General features: G+C 44.5%; 1 protein-coding gene across 7 annotated transcripts in view; it reads right to left on the reverse strand.

The window, feature by feature from the left end:
• LOC133560659 (solute carrier family 12 member 6-like) overlaps positions 1-4,923 on the reverse strand; it is a 28,064-nt gene extending 23,141 nt beyond the window's left edge. For 4 of the 7 annotated variants that reach the window (XM_061913436.1, XM_061913435.1, XM_061913433.1 and 1 more), the window contains exon 1: positions 4,764-4,922. The gene's annotated coding sequence lies outside the window, so the exon portion shown is untranslated. Of the gene's footprint in view, positions 1-4,763 lie in introns of all 7 variants that reach the window. The other 3 variants (XM_061913430.1, XM_061913431.1, XM_061913432.1) reach the window with 3 other exon arrangements.
• Between the last annotated feature and the right edge of the window lie 8,847 nt (positions 4,924-13,770).

Below are 13,770 nucleotides of genomic sequence, written 5' to 3' on the forward strand. Positions count from 1 at the left end.
TTAAACAAGCGCACCTTCTTAGATACATCACATAATGACGCGCGCGCAACGTCACACGGCCTCGCCGAGCAGACAGGTAGCAACATGGGTAACGTTAGCTGTGGTGCTAACGGAGCGGTGCAAGTGGTAGTACGAGAGAAAGGAGGTGTGAATCTGGTAACATCCATCCATCCATCCATTTCCTACCGCTTATTCCCTTTCGGGGTCGCGGGGGGCGCTGGCGCCTATCTCAGCTACAATCGGGCGGAAGGCAGGGTACACCCTGGACAAGTCGCCACCTCATCGCATAGACGGACAACATTCACACTCACATTCACACACTAGGGCCAATTTAGTGTTGCCAATCAACCTATCCCCAGGTGCATGTCTTTGGAAGTGGGAGGAAGCCGGAGTACCCGGAGGGAACCCACGCATTCACGGGGAGAACATGCAAACTCCACACAGAAAGATCCCGAGCCTGGATTTGAACCCAGGACTGCAGGACCTTCGTATTGTGAGGCAGACGCACTAACCCCTCTCCCACCGTGAAGCCCAATCTGGTAACAAAGGAAGGAAAAATAATTAATTCCCTAGAAAAAGAGCACAGGGTCCATCGTCTGGCGGTGGTTTGGCTTCAAGCGGGAATATGTCAATCAGACAACCGTAATTTGTAAAGTGTGGGACAAAAGCGTTACTACAAAAAGTAGCTGCACTGCTAATTTGTAGCTTCATTTGAAAAGTCACCAACTAGAGCGTGATAAGTGCTTGAAACGCCACATGTCAACATCTCCGTTTGGTGCCACACCAACGAAATGCCGAAGCAACCATTTTCACATCAACACCATATGAAAAAAATAGTCAAACAACAGAAGGAGATAACTTCCGCAGGAACCTACCACATGGCAAATAATTTGATTTCCTATTATGCAGCTAATTTTTATTTGACACTTATTGAAATATCTTGTGTGAAGTCATGCACAATAGTACACTTAATTTGTTTTAACTATTGTAGTGGCGTTCATTACAAAAAGTGCACTTTAATTTAGTGTTGTTCTGATGTCATCTTAGTGACATCACGCACAAAAGTGCACTAATAGTTTGTTTTAAAATGTCTCTGACAATCTTGCACTTTCTGCTTTGAAATGACATGAACATTTGTGCCACTGCTTAATAACTGTTTATTAAAAAGAGTTTTGGTCAACTGACTTAGTTGTGACTTCCCTCTCTGCATGAACATTTAAAAAGAGCATATATTAATGCAGTGGGAACAATAATGTTTTAATGTAGACACATAGAATCATCATGCTGGTGTGCTTATATGCATCAAGTGTTAATTCAAGGCTAAGGCAATATATTGAGGTACAGTTGTGATCAAAATCATTCAACCCCCACACAATGTTGGTGTTTTAGCAAGTTGGACATTTGTTCCGTATTTTGTTTATAGTCATATCAAATAAAGATGTGTCAAATAGAAAAAATGCAACTTAAATTGTAACACTGTATTTGACAAAATACCAAAAAAGGACATTTTCTTAATATCTCATTGACAAAATTATTCAACCCCCTAGTTACATGCATCTTTAGTACTTAGTAGAACACCCTTTGGCAGTAATTACATCCTTCAAACGTGATACATAACCGGACACAAGCTTCTTGCAACAATCTACAGGTATTTTTGCCCATTCCTCTTGGGCAAAGGCCTCCAGTTCATTCATATTCTTGGGCTTGCGTGCTGCAACTGCCTTCTTCAAGTCCCACCACAGGTTTTCTATAGGATTTAGGTCTGGCGACTGTGAAGGCCACTCCAGAGTCTTTCAGTCCTTCTTCTGCAACCACTCTGATGTTGATTTGGAGGTATGCTTGGGATCGTTGTCCTCTTGGAAGGTGCAACGTCTCCCAAGCCTCAGCTTTGTCACTAACTTTATGACATTTGCAGCTAATATATCCTGGTAGGAAATAGAATTCATAATGCCTTGCACGCGCTGGAGATTCCCGGTACCTGAGGCAGAGAAACAGCCCCAGAGCATGCTTGATCCCCCACCATGCTTAACAGTAGGGAAGGTGTTCTTCTCTTTGTAAGCTTCATTTTTTTCCCTCCAGACATAACGTTGATTCATAGGCCCAAAGAGTTCCAGTTTTGTTTCATCACTCCATAGAACAGTTTCCCAAAACCTTTGGGGTTCGTCCAGATGATTTTTGGCATACTGGAGTCTATTTTTCTTGTGCCTGGTAGTCAGAAGTGGGGTGGGCCTGGGAGTTCTGGCATGGAGGCCTTCATCTCATAGTGCGCGCCTTATTGACATAACGTTGATTCATAGGCCCAAAGAGTTCCAGTTTTGTTTCATCACTCCATAGAACAGTTTCCCAAAACCTTTGGGGTTCGTCCAGATGATTTTTGGCATACTGGAGTCTATTTTCTTGTGCCTGGTAGTCAGAAGTGGGGTGGGCCTGGGAGTTCTGGCATGGAGGCCTTCATCTCATAGTGCGCGCCTTATTGTCTGGGACGAAACCTGCGTTCCCCCCTCTGCAATGTCCTTTTGTAGTTCCTCAGCTGTTACCCGGGGGTTTTTCACCACTGTACGCACACAGCATCCTCTTTCTACCACGCCCAGGTAGTGTTTCCACTGTGCCTTTAGCTTTAAACTTGCGAATTATGCTCCCAACTGTGTCTCTTGGAATGTGTAATGTCTTTGCTATTTTCTGATATCCATATCCTTTCTTATGAAAAGAAATTACCTCCTCTCTTGACTTCTTTGACCACTCCCTGGACTTCACCATGTTGCAAATACACTATTGACCATCTACAAGAAGCTGAGCGTCACAGTATTTTTCAATCAGTTTAATTGTTGCTCTTTAAGGTTCTAATCACATCTACAGGTGTTTTCAACACCTGATTGAAAAGACCTTATTCAAATTCTGTTCTTAAGAGTTATGATCCTCAAGGGGTTGAATAATTTTGTCAATGAGATATTAAGAGAAATGACCCTGTTTGGTATGTTACAAAATATAATGTTGTAATTCAAGTTGCATTTGTCTATTTAATGCATCTTTATTTGATATGACTATAAACAAAATACGGAATAAATGTTCAACTTGCTAAAACACCAAAATTGTGTGGGGGTTGAATAATTTTGATCACAACTGTATATATTGTGTATCTTAATATGGCCTAAAAATATTGAGATATTTTAAAAAGGCCATATCGCCCAGCCCTGATTATAATTACTGGTTTGCAAAAAATATTGTGAGCCCAATAAAGTGAAATTACATAATCTCCCACGGCACACCAGACTGTATCTCACAGTGGTTGAAAAACACTGTTATAATGTAATAAATAAATTGTGACACGGGTCTCTTTTGCTATTAAATGTCATATTAGGCTATAAACATCCATCCATCCTTCCATTTTCTACCGCTTATTCCCTTAGGGGTTGCGGGGGGCACTGGAGCCTATCTCAGCTACAATCGGGCGGAAGGCGGTGTACACCCTGGACAAGTCGCCACCTCATCACAGGGCCAACACAGAGACAGACAACATACACACTCACATTCACACACTAGGGACCATTTTAGTGTTGTCAATCAACCTATTCCCAGGTGCATGTCTTTGGAAGTGGGAGGAAGCCGAAGTACCCGGAGGGAACCCACGCAGTCACGGGCAGGACATGCAAACTCCACACAGAAATATCCCGAGCCTTGGACTGAACTCAGGACTACTCAGGACCTTGGTTTTGTGAGGCAGACGCACTACAACCCCTCTTCCACCGTGCTGCCAGGCTATAAACAATGAGGCTTAAAGAAAGACATACCGTATTTCCTTGAATTGCCGCAGGGCTTATAGTATGCGCCTGCCTTGAATTACTGCCGGGTCGAACTTGCTTCGCAAAATAATTAGCGCATGCTTAGTATTACCGCCTGGTCAAACTCATGACGTCACGAGTGACACTTACCTTGTCATCATTTTCAAAATGGAGGGGCTGATTTCAATACCGGTAATTTGAAATCGCATAAAGGGAAGAAGATTAAGAGCTATTCAGTAGGATTTAAGGTCCAAGCTTACATCACACTCAATTTTTTACTGCATGCCTTTGGTAAGTGCCGGAGTGAGAAGAGTTTTTAAAATAATTAGCGCGTGCTTACTTTTACCGCATGCCTTTGGTAAGCTCAGGAGTGAGAAGAGGTTTTAAATTAATTGCGCTCCGGCGCCAATTCAAGGAAATACGGTAATTGAAAATGATGTATTAGTGACTTTTAGCCACTGCTAATAGGAAATATTACTAAGAGAATGTTAATTTACTGTACACAGTAATTACAACTGTATTCACTGGTCCAGGATATGAAGAGTGAATCCTCTGAGCGGCATGAAGGATAAGCCATCACTAGCCTATAAACCAGTCTAGGCTAGTTAGTAATTGTACATTTAGAAAAAAATAACCTTTAATGGGGAATCATTTTAAATACAAAATGATGCATGTGCAATTGTTGCGACAGTTCCAACCTGCGTCTACCAAACAATGGTGCTTCACAAGAGACCACTACCGTTGTTATGTTTTCCCGCTGAGTTTGTGCGTTTTAGACTCCAGTTAGAGATGGAATATTGCTGCATCGGTGCGGCTTGTGTCCGGCCGCAGAGACGCCGGCTGCCCCGGCTAGCACGCTGCTAACGTTGGCTAGCCATGCCGCGAACAACTGTCAACTGTCAACACCTTCTCCCGCTTGACTGACACAACCGCTGGAACCCCGCACTACCGAGGGCCACCTTCCCCTCAAACATAACCTCGTACCTGCCTCTTGTTTCCTGGACAGGCCGCCTCCGGTGTGTCTTAGTCTGTTACATCTGTGGAGGGATCGGGTTCTCCTCGGCACCTTTTATTGTCCAAGAGACAAAAAACCGTGTGGCATGTCCCCTCTCCGTCGCCGTCGTCTACTGCAGTTTCGCGCGTGCGCAGTGGCAACACGCTCAAGCGCAACAGACAATCCCACGAAGATATTTTTTTCATTTTTTTTATTTAAGATTTATCTAGGACAGGGGTCTCAAACTCAATTCACCTGGGGGCCACTGGATGCAGAGTCTGAGTGAGGCTGGGCCGCAAGAAAATATTTCTTCAAAACATTGTTGCCTACACCTCAGCATGTCTAGTTGTAATGACGTTTCAAATTGCATCCTTTGTGCACGCAACTTTGTGCAAATAGGACACGTTAGGGTGCCCCTGTGCTCAACAAAGAAATATTGCATCTCCCACTTTTCCTGGAATTGTCTTTGCTAATCAGTAATCTTTCTCTTCACTACAGGCTTTGAAAAAGACACGCCTGGGGTTGTGGAATATATTTGTATTTAGCCAACGCATGGAGAATAATGTTATTTCCGTAATGTGTGTCGTTCCGCTTTTCCTCCCTACAGCAACATGGCGGTCATCGGATAAAAGCCGGGAAAGTACCTGGGATAGCGAGCGCAAAATAGTGACGGCTCCAGGAGTGTTATCCGGCGTCATATATGTAGTGTTCATTGTGTGAGGCAATGCAAATTAAACAATAAAAAAAAAACAAATAATGGTTTGAATTGGTTCAGGTTATCAGGGACCGTTATTACTGACGGACAGGTGTCCAGATGTGACTGCAGCCAGGCACGTAACCCCTGGTCTCCATGGCAACGTCTCTGTTACTTTCACTTAGTTGCCGCTTTTCCACTAATGCAGGGGTAGGCAACCCAGAACGTTGAAAGAGCCATTTTGGAGCCAAATAACATAACGCTGTCAAGTGCCATTCATATAAAACTCGAGGCCCGCACTTACATTAAACTTTCATATTAAGGTGGGGGCCGCAAAATAATGTCTCGCGGGCCGCGTGTTTGAGACCCCTGACCTAGGATTTTACATTTTTAAAACACATACAGCAGTATACATTGAAATGTTGGCTATGCAAATGTTCACAAAACACCACAAGCAACAGGGGGGAGTAGAAAACAAGAAGACACAATTCAGTAAGACTAATTGTGATGAGCTGGCAACTTGTCCAGGGTGTACCCCACCTTCCACCCGAATGCAGCTGAGATAGACTCCAGCATCCCTGCGACCCCAAAGGGACAAGTGGTAGGTAATGGATGGATAATCTTAACAGTGGCTGCACGGTGGAAGAGGGGTTAGTGCGTCTGCCTCACAATACGAAGGTCCTGCAGTCCTGGGTTCAAATCCAGGCTCGGGATCTTTCTGTGTGGAGTTTGCATGTTCTCCCCGTGAATGCGTGGGTTCCCTCCGGGTACTCCGGCTTCCTCCCACTTCCAAAGACATGCACCTGGGGATAGGTTGATTGGCAACACTAAATTGGCCCTAGTGTGTGAATGTGAGTGTGAATGTTGTCTGTCTATCTGTGTTGGCCCTGCGATGAGGTGGCGACTTGTCCAGGGTGTACCCCGCCTTCCGCCAGATTGTAGCTGAGATAGGCGCCAGCGCCCCCCGCAACCCCGAACGGGAATAAGCGGCAGAAAATGGATGGATGGATGGAATCTTAACAGTCAGTGAAGAGAAAGAAAAAAACAAGTATATAAACTATATCAATTTAGTTCAACATATTTTGAGGCGAGGCAAATTGTTTTCATAAAAAAAATACGGAGGCACACCACCAGCAGTAAACATTAAAAAATTAAACTCAAGGTTTTCGTGCCTTCTGTTGAGTTTGTCAGTGTTTTCCTGTGTAGTGCTTTAGTTCTTGTCTTGCGCTGTTATTTTGGTGGCCCTTCCTGTTTTTGTTGGTGTTTTCCTGTATCAGTTTCATGTCTCTCTTTGAGCGCTATTTCACACACCCGCAAAAAGCTGTTGCTATCTTTCTTTGTGTGGACATTGTTGATTGTCATGTCATGTACGGGTGAACTTTGCAGATGCCGTAAGTTATTGCTGTCGTCCAGCATTCTGTTTCTGTTGACTTTGTAGCCAGTTCAGTTTTACTTTCGTATTGCATAGCCATTGCCTTTTCCCTTCCCTTTTGTTCATTTTTGGTTTAATCATTACATACCTTTTTACCTGTACGTTGCATCCCGCTGTGCTCCGATTATTGGGATCGCGACAAACCATCCTCATCTCACCCAACAGATTCCGACTTTTACAAAGGAATTAATTACCTGCTGCCACCTACTGACATGGAGTATTACGTGGTTACCCTGCCGAGTTCTACACAGCACAGACACTAAGCAACGGCACATTATTAGCAGATTATAATTATTGATTTGCAAATAAAAATTTTTTGGACCAACTGGGTGAGTTGCATAATTTCCCTCGGCAAAGTGGTGGAAAAACACTGCACTATATTGCCAAAAGTATCTGGCCACCTGCCTTGACTCACATATAAACTTGAAATGCCATCCCATACCTAACCGCATGTCGGTCCACCTTTTGCAGCTATTACAGCTTCAACTCTTCTGGAAAGGCTGTCCACAAGGTTGTAGACTGTGTTTATAGGAATTTTATACCATACCTTCAAAAGCGCATTGGTGAGGTCACACACTGATGTTGGTCGAGAAGGCCTGGCTCTCAGTCTCCGTTCTAATTCATCCCAAAGGTGTTCTACCGGGTTCAGGTCAGGACTCTGTGCAAGCCAGTCATGTTCATCCACACCAGACTCTGTCATCTCTGTCTTTATGGACCTTGCTTTGTGCACTGGTGCACAGTCGTGTTGGGAGAGGAAGGGGCCCGCTCCAAACAGTTCCCACAAGGTTAGGAACATGGAATTGTCCAAAACGTTTTAGTATCCTGGAGCATTCAACGTTACTTTCATGGGAACTAAGGGGCCAAGCCCAACTCCTGAAAAAAACAACCCCACACCATAATTCCTCCTCCACCAAATTTCACACTCAGCACAATGCAGTCCGAAATGTACCGTTCTCCTGGGAACCTCCAAACCCAGACTCGTCCATCACATTGCCAGATGGAAAAGCGTGATTTATCACTCTAGGGACGGCGTTGTAGATTAACTACGATCAAAGTATTGGACAGGACGTCGAAATGTGTAAATAAAGTTGTACTTTATATAAGAAAAATGTGGGGATACAAACGGTACAAAACGATCCTTATATCTTGTTATCTGTCATTCATTCATCACCCGAAGGCTCGTAACGCTAAGTCTCATCAACCACAATGCACCTGCTCCCGCTCCTTTCATTACATCCGGTTTTCCGCAATGCATTGTGGAACATGTAGCATTTTAGTTAACCCTTTGTTAGGCTATAAAATAGAAAACAGATCAATCCAGTGTCAGCGTTTCTCAAATAATCAATATCAAATGCATGTATAAATCAAATGAATTCACTTTTAACTCTTTTTAGCTGTAAATAATAGTTCAATTTATCAGCAATAAATCTAGCATGCAAATTATGGAATGACCATCACGCATGAACTATATAACCCATAAGTTACAACATCCTCCCCCCATGAACTATGTTAATCTAACTCTCAAGACAGTACAGTAACTGAATAAGTCTTCTTAGCAAAGTCCCTGAGGCAGTGCGGACGATGCACGACCTGACAAGTCCATCTCGGCCGGTAAACAGTCCTGTGATTTTACCCAGTTTCCAGGTTTGTCTGGGAGTGTCGTCCTCTCCAATGAGTACAACATCACCCACTTGCAGTGGGGTGGGTGTCGGTGTGTCACAACGGTGTGCTGACTTCAAGTCCAGTAGGTAATCCTTACGCCAAGTGTTCCAGAAGCTGTTTGTGAGTCTCTGTCTGTACTTCCATCTTCGAGTGATTGTTGCCTTGTTTGCAGTTAGGTGCTGAATGTTAGCAGGGAAGGGCTTTGGTGGCAGAGAGGTCAGCCGTTTTCCCACCAGAAAGTGGGCTGGGGTCAGCAGCTGCGGTTCATCCACTTCATTGTGCACAAATGTCAGAGGCCTTGAGTTTATGATCGCCTCCACTTCTGTCAGTACTGTGCACATCTCTTCAAAGTTGAGTGAAGCTCTTCCTAGAACTTTCTTCAGGCATGTTACTGATCGGACAAGCCTCTCCCAGAATCCATCCCACCAGGCTGCTCGCTCTGCAATGAACTTCCAGGTGATGCCCATTTTTTGGGAAGAACTCTAACAGCTGCGGTTCTTTGATAGCGTTCCACAGCTCCTTCAGGTCTTGATCAGCTCTCTTGAATGTTCTGGCATTGTCTGAGTAGATTATTTTGCATAATCGTCTTCTGGAGATGAATCTTTTCAGCGCTAACAGGAATGTCTCTGTTGACTGATCTGAGATCAGTTCCAGGTGTACTGCTCTGGTAACAGCACAAGTGAATAGCGCAATGTATGACTTCTTACCAGAATCAGCTGCTTTCACATAAAGTGGCCCTGCAAAATCCACACCTGTGACTTCGAATGGTGGAGATCCAGTTATTCTGTCTTTGGGCAAGGGCGCAGTGATCTGCCATCCGGCTTTTGCCTTGAATCTTTTGCAAACGGTGCAGCTGGCCACAGTTCTCTTCACTAGCTGCCTGGCACGCAGGATCCAGTATCCCTCCCTCACTTGAACGAGAGTGTCTCTCACTCCTGAGTGCATCACTTTTTCATGACAGCTCTGTATCAGCAGTTCTGAATATCTGTGTTTATTGGGCATAATCCATGGGTGCTGTACTCTATATGTGAAATTGGACTGCTGCAGCCTTCCTCCCACACTGAGCAACTCGTGTTCATCCAGGAAAGGTTTGAGTTCATTAATCTTGCAGTCATTGTTTAGGCCCTTTTTCACCTTCAGTGGTTTGATCTCCTGGCTGAAACTCTGCTGTTGTGTTGTCTTGATCCAGTACCTTTCTGCTTCAAATAACTCGTCAGCAGTTCTCCTTTTTTCTTTGTTTTTGTTTGAGCATTGGCTATGAATCTTTTTATCCAGGCTGTCACTCTGAGGACTCTTTTCAGCTTGCTATATCTATCCAGTTTCAACACTGGTTCAGTGGGGTCTGTGTCATTTTCAGCAAGCTGCACAGTGATCTGTTGGCTGGACCTTAGTTCTGCATTCACTTTGTCTGGAACATTGTCATTTTCAGTCTCCTCTGACTGATCAGTTGATGTCAGAACGCTGGGCCCGTTCCGCCATAGGTGGTTCTGTATCAGCCCTTCAACACTTTGTCCTCTTGTGGGGAGGTCAGCTGGATTTATCTTTCCTGGGATGTGTGACCATCTTTCAGGGTTGGTCAGTGACTGGATCTCGGTCACTCTGTTTGCAACAAACTGTTTCCACTTCTGAGCTGAGCTGCAAATCCAATGCAGTGTAATCATAGAGTCTGTCCACATTTTTATCTGATTTGGTTCCAGCCTTAGAGTCGTCATCAAGTTGTTGGCTAGTCTTGCTCCAATCACAGCTCCCATGAGCTCCAGGCGTGGCAGTGTCATTTTCTTGAGAGGAGCCACCCTGGAGATGGAAGCGACTAGGCTCATTGTAGGTTCTCCATCTGGCGATTCACCTTGCAGGTAGGCTACAGCACTATAAGCTCTTTCACTTGCATCGCAGAACACATGTAGTGTTAGGGCATGTTTATTTGCTGGCTGCATGTCTGTTCGATACCACCTTGGTATGGCGAGCTGGTGTAGCTGGGGCAGTTCTGAACACCACTGTTGCCATTCTTGAGTCAAGTCAGGTGGTAGCTCTTCGTCCCAGGAGAGTCCTCTCTCCCACATTTCTTGAAACATGCACTTGATTCTGATTGTGAAAGGTGTCAACAACCCGAGTGGGTCATAGATGCGTGCAGCTGACTGCAGAACACTTCTCTTTGTGTTCTTCTTTTCCTTTAAGATGCCTAACAGCGGTCTGAGGTCAAAGGTGAAGTCATCTGTTTTTGGTCTCCACACTAGGCCCAAAACCTTGAGCACAGCTCCGTGTGTCTCCGATGCCAGTGTGTAGTCTGTTGTGCCCTCCTCCCATTATTTCAACAGCTCATGAGAGTTGGTCATCCATTTGCAGAGGTCCATACCTGCGGTTGACAGCATTTGAGTTGCAGTTGCTGTCACATGGTAGGCCTCTTCAACACTGTGTGCGCTTGCAATGAAATCATCGACATAAAGTGACTCTCTTAGTGTCTCTACAACCTGTGGTTGTTTTGTTTCATATTGTTTTAGGTGTTTTCTGATTTTAGCTGTGAGTAGGAATGGACTTGGGGAGGCCCCAAACACCACTCTGGTCATTAGCAGCACACGCAGCTCTCCATCCTCTTGTCCGCTTGGTGGGCCTGTGAGCCACAGAAATCTCACTGCATCTCTGTCTTTCTCCACTATGGAGATCTGCAAGAAAGCCTTTTTTATGTCTGACATAAAAGCAATTTAATTTTTTCTGAATTCAATGAGGACACTGAGGAGATCTGGATTCAGGTTTGGTCCTGTGAGCAGACAGTCATTGAGGGATGGACTGCCATCTTCATGAGATGACGCATCAAACACCACTCTCAGCTTTGTGGTCACTTTGTCTTCTCTGAGTACTGCGTGGTGAGGTAAGTAGTATTTCACGTTGTCTGTACTCGTGTTGTCCTTTGGCACATCCTCTGCAATGTTCTGCTGTAAATAGTCTTCCACTACTTCATTGTATCTGCTGTAGAACGTAACATAGTTCTTCAGTCTTTTCTTCAGACCTTCAAATCGTTTTTTAGCCACTCTGTAGTTGTCTTGGAGCGCTGTTTTGTCCGATTTCCATGGCAACTCCACGTGATATCGTCCATCTTTGAATGTTGTTGTTCTCTCAAACATTTGCAGAGCCTCTTCTTCTGCTGGGTTCTGTGTGTTTCCACTTGTGACGTCCAGAGACTCAATTTCCCAAAATGCACTTAGTTGTTTGGAGACAAGCGTGTCCTCTTCAAGTGGAATGAACATGCAGGTTGCCTCAGAGACACTTGACATGCACACTGGTCCCTGTACAGCCCATCCAAATGGGCTGTCCAGTGCAACTAATGTCTCTGTCAGGCGCTCCACTCTTCCTGAGACAATTTGCCAATAGTAGTCTGCTCCTAATAGGACAGATAGTTCAGGATCATCATCATTATCTGGGAAGTCTGCTAGTTGGAGTCCTTTTTTCTTGAGCTCATGTTGAATCTGGTCACCGGGAACTTTCATCACAGCCGAGCACACCTGAGGTGTTTCTAAAGCCTCAATTTCAATTATTTGCCGGTTGTCCCAGACATTCTCCAATATGACCTTCAATGTGTTGCGTTGTGACATTGTGGGGACAGAGGAGCCAAACATGTGAAGAGTGAGTGTCGCTTGTCTTATTACTGGTAAGTTCAGGCTCTTCACAAGGTTTTCATGGATGAAGCTTCTCTGACTCCCTCCATCGAGTAAACAGCGAGCCATTTTTCTGCCTAATGGGCCTCCCACCCATGCCTTAGCGGTTTGTAGCAGCACAGTGTTCTGTCCATCTTGTTTAATCTTCGCTGAGTGAGGAATGACTGAGGAAACAACAGCCTCTTCCTTAATATTGGGGGATTGCACCTCACTTTTCTCACCAGTGCACACAGCAATGTGATGCTTCCTTCCACATTTTTCACATGATGCATCCTTCACTTTGCATGTTTTTGCAATGTGTTTCTGTCCCAGACACACAAAACATCTTCCCATTTTCTTGATCTTTTCTTTGCGTTGAAGAATGCTGTTAGTAGGGCAATGCTCAGATTTGTGTTCTGCACTGTCACAGAATATACAGTTGTGTATCTTCTGGCTAGCTGTGTGCAGTGCGGCAGCAGATTGTGTGCTGGGTTTGTTCATTTTTGTACCATTGGATGAGCATAACTGCTTCCATGGCTTACTTTCTGGTTTGTGTTCTTTCTGGGTGTATGATGTTGTCATTTGCAGTGCTCTTTCTCTGCTCTGAAGCTCCTTTTGTAGGAATTTGAAAATTTCATCAACCTTCCATTCATCCTCATTTCCCCTCTGACGGCTATATTCAAGAGCTATATCATCTGGAATCATCTTCATTAAAATTGGGCATAGTAGGCTTCCATAAGTGTCTGACACTACACCCAGTGACTCCAAGCTCCTAATCTTAATTTCACATTCATCATATAGCTGCCTTAATGCATACACATCGGAGGATTTCTTCACAGGAGTTAGATTCAGCAGCCTTGACATGTCAGCACTGATCACCAGATCTTTCCTTCCAAATCTGCTTTTCAATAACGTGATAGCACTGTCATAATTAGCATCTGTAAGCATTAGTCCAGCTAATACCTTTGCAGCTGTTCCTGTGAGATACGTTTTCAGGAAGGTAAACTTCTCACGTTTGCACAATGCATCATTCGTGTGAACAGCAGTCTCATATTGGCTCCAAAACTCCTGCCATATACTGACATCGCCAGTGTATTTATCGATCATCAATTTCGGTAGCTTCACAGACTGTCTGTATGCTAATGAGTTAGCAGAATTAGCGTCGCTCACCCTCCTCTGCGTTGATGCTTGTTGCTGCTGGTTTTCATCCTCTTTTTTTCCTCAACATGCGCTGCACGCGGCTCTTATACGAGATGACACGTTGTTTGTAGTCCTCCGTATTTTCGATCTCGTGCTCCAAGTCATCCAACACCGTGAGCTGTTCAATTCCATTATCCAACTCAAAGAGCGTGTACTCCTTCGCCGAAAACATGTCCAATAAAGTGCTCAAATTATCGATGTCCGGATCTGGCTTGGTCATTTCTCCGTCTATCTGGTTCAAAAGACGTGTAGTTGTATCTCTGATTGCACCCCGTTTTCTTCTCATTCTTTCCATTTCGGTCCTACGTTCCTCTTCTGTCATCTGAGCAGCGGTTTTGGCGTCTCCCTCGCTCATCTTTTCTCGGGTTTTTCGGCACCAA

The sequence above is a fragment of the Nerophis ophidion genome, linkage group LG10, assembly GCF_033978795.1.
Source record: "Nerophis ophidion isolate RoL-2023_Sa linkage group LG10, RoL_Noph_v1.0, whole genome shotgun sequence".
Lineage (NCBI taxonomy): Eukaryota > Metazoa > Chordata > Actinopteri > Syngnathiformes > Syngnathidae > Nerophis > Nerophis ophidion.